This window comes from Loxodonta africana, chromosome 9 (genome assembly GCF_030014295.1).
Source record: "Loxodonta africana isolate mLoxAfr1 chromosome 9, mLoxAfr1.hap2, whole genome shotgun sequence".
Taxonomy (NCBI): Eukaryota; Metazoa; Chordata; class Mammalia; order Proboscidea; family Elephantidae; genus Loxodonta; species Loxodonta africana.
Window position 1 is genome coordinate 98,709,032 of NC_087350.1, and position 3,714 is coordinate 98,712,745.

At 39.1% G+C, this 3,714-nt stretch overlaps 1 pseudogene; it reads right to left on the reverse strand.

The window, feature by feature from the left end:
- Nucleotides 1-870: 870 nt before the first annotated feature.
- LOC100666246 (cofilin-2-like) lies at nucleotides 871-1,367 on the reverse strand (annotated as a pseudogene).
- Nucleotides 1,368-3,714: the final 2,347 nt, after the last annotated feature.

Here is a 3,714-nt window from a genome sequence, read left to right on the forward strand (position 1 = left end):
CAAGTTGACACATAAAATGAACCATCACAGATACAAAAAGGTTTTTTTTTTTTTAACATACCACAGTTTTTATCGCAATGTGGCAATTTTTGTGATGGTGGGGGTCTGATCTCAAAAGCGATGTTCCATTTAAGGCATTTGCCATCATGACTGATATTCAAAATATCTTTAATCTGCAAGACTCACATGGTAAACATAAAGCTCCCACAATTATTCAGTAGTATACACTCAATGGAATACAAAAAGGCATTAATAGGAGCTATTTCTTTTAGGAAGGTATGCATGTGACAGGAATGAACAGTGACGTGCTAGGATAAGTTGGTGACACAGTTTACACAACTTAATTGGAATTCCTTTGGGATTGGGGGTTAAACTCATTACAAAAAAGTACTTTCAATGCACAGCGTTATATCTGTGCTGCCATGTCACAAAAACAGGCTTGCCAAGGCAGGTGAGGTATATGAATGCTTGCGCCTCACAGAACCGCAATCAAGGGCAACTCTCAATAATACTGAATAAAGTTTATCATCTGACCAGTGGATAATACTTTGGAGGCTTCAATTAGCTTACCCTTTGCAGTATGCTAAGCTATTTACATTGACAATCACATTCGTTGTAGTGCTTGCTGCAGGGGAGATATATAACCAGCTGTTTTGGCTAAATTGTGCCAGAAAGGCATTCCTGGGGTTCTACATAAAAGTAACAGCATTAACAGTCTAATGGCAATCACTGAGAGGCTGCTTTAACGAATGATAACTCCTTCATTCAACAAACAAATCTAATACTATTCCAATTGACTGAGGTGGAGAAATGGAAGCTCCTTAAGACCCAGATGGCTCCTTAAGATCCAGATGGCACCTGACTGTCATTTCATAAGGGTTTCCCTTCAAGTGAAACTACCATATTGCCTTCTAATCTCTCTCTGAGTGTCAAGCGGTCTTTAATATCATCCAAGCCATTTACTTGCCACTCATATTTAATATCTGTAAATTTCTTTTTAATGGCATCTTTAGAGCTTGCATAAATCATCTTGCTTTTTAAAGGTACACTTTCAGAAGCCCAGAATATAAATACTAGGTCTTCTTTCTTAGGCTCTTTTGTTTCATCTGTGGTGTCGTGCAAAGCCTACCAGCAATCATTCTGAGGTAGCAACTTCACAAAAGATGTGCAGGGGTCCTCTATGGTATCACCACCAAGATCTGGTTTGCTTCCTCTACAATTATTTGCCTTTTGTCTTCACTTAAACAGAAGAGGACTGCCTTCTTTCTTTTTTAGATCTCTTGTGTAGAAGATTTCCTTACTTTCACATCATTAAAAACTTTGATGACTTCATCATTCACTGTAATTCCAGAAGGCACAGTGCTCATGGCTGTGGCCACTGCTCAGGCTCTGCCTTAGCGGCAATCTGAAGAGTTTTTATAAGAAGGATACAGGGAAAAAACGAAAAATCATTTCAGCGTGAGAGATTTTAGTTGAACAAATGAGCTTCAGTACTGGAATGAAAAAGCACACCTACTTTTGGTGAATATCTCCACATTTTCTACTCTCATGCCAAAGAGAGTTGTCCTAGATTGCTTCCAAAACCCATTGCTGCTGAGTTAATTCTGACTCCTAGCAACCCTACAGGACACAGCAGAACTGCCCCGTAGGGTTTTCAAGGCCGTAAATCTTTATGGAAGCAGAATGGCACACATTTCTCCCACAAAGTGGCTGGTGGATTTGAACTGCTGACTTTTGGTTAGCAGCCCGGCACTTTACCGCTGGGACACCAGGGCCCCTTCTAGATTGCTTAGACATCCTTTACAACTTTTATTCAATGAGTCCTTGAAGTCTATGAAGTAATTCTGGGGAAAAATATTGCTTATTTAGTTCTTTGTACTAATTATGAAGAACTAAAGTTGGATTCCAGCAAGAGATATGCCACTGGAGCTCAGGAGAGACTTCCATATAGAGAATTCTGAATCCTGTTTCCCAGGGGAGCCATCATGCCTATCAGGCTCTTCAGAGGTAAGGCTGTTTTAGTAATAAATTGAGCTTGGAATACCTGCCATGAAGTCAAGGACTCTACAAATGGATTTTTTCCTCCAGGCGTGAATGCACTAGGATCCTGAGTAAGACCAAACTGATCATAGTTTATTACTTCTTCTAAGACAAATTCTAAGGAGCTTAAGATCTCAGATGGTGTTACCTATTCACTACTCTACACAACTTCGAAATAAACTTTCATCTCCTCATTTTTTACCTCAACTGTTTACTTGAGGCATAGACATGTGAGAAGGTAAAATCTGAAGGTGTTTTTAGAATTAAGAACCATTTTAGTTCAATTGTACTGATGACCAATGACACAAATATATTCTCTGGGAGTAATTCATCAGGATTACATATTCACTTGGTTGACCAAAGAAGGCTGATATTAAGCCAAACTGGCTCCTTCTGGACGAGGGCTTGTCATTGATACACATTTCATTGATCACTGCTGGGGTTTAGATTCAAGAGCAGGAAACCTCATTTTTAGATATTAATATATGAACGAGGGAGGGCAGAAGAGGGAGAAGGAAAGTAAAGAATTAAGGTTTAGGATTAGGTTTGAAAAATGAAAGGGGGAGAAACATTCTTAAACAGAGTTAGATGGGGGGAGCTTGTCTAAAACGGAACTAAAACGCGTATGGCCCATAAAACCAGCCTCCCAGCTGATGTACAAGGAGCCCTGGTGATGCAGTGATTAAGCACTCAGCTACTAACTGAAAAGTCGGCAGTTCAAACCCACTAGCCACTCCACAGGAGAGAAATGTGGCAGTCTGCTTCCATAAAGATTACAGCCTTGGAAATCCTATGGGGCAGTTCTACCCTGACCTATAGGGTTGCTATGAGTTAGAATCGACTCGAAGGGTTTGGTTTTGATTTTCAGGTGATGTACATATCAAAGGAGAAATTTTTTTTGAAAGAGAATGAAAAATCACATGCAGAGTCTAGTGAGAACTATGCTCACTTCCATTAAGCTGAAAGTATAGCTTTTATCTGTCCTCCAATAGCTGTATTCTAGGAAGACAGTACCGGATATGCTAGGGCTAGTTGGTACAGTTGACAGATTCTAAGTTTAGGATGGAATCCTTAAATCCAATTCTCTTTAAACCCAGGACAGGAAAAGAAGTAATCCTCAATTTCTTTTTCATCTTTGATATTGGATACAGTACTGATGGTAGAAATCCCAAAATGAAGAAGCCCCTTTTCTTGAGCTCTGTCTTTTCTCAGACTTGGGCTTTTTCTATGTCAAAGGTTGAGAGGATTTTAAGTTTTTTAAATTAAAGCAAATGAAGGTCTTTAAAAAGTAACAGGCACACACATTTTCAAATATCTTAGCTTCTGCAAACATGCACAGCTATTTGGGGAAGGGGAGGGTTGAACACGATTGGCCACCTTCTCACTCCACAAGATCTCTTACTAAACCACAGTCAGGTTCATGGTTAAAAGCTTAAAGGATACATATATATTTAATTTGATAAGTAAAAAGTTACGGTTTTCTAATTTAAATACGTAAGTTAGAGAAATGCAGCTAAAATAGATGAAGCACAATAATTGAGGGACCTTTCTCTTGTTCTCTTTTGCTCCACCACTTTGATTCTTCTTTGCCACTTCCACAGCCAACTAGTTACTACAAAGTTGATATACTTGTAGATAGTGTCTGGCACCTAGCACATCAACATAAAAATCATG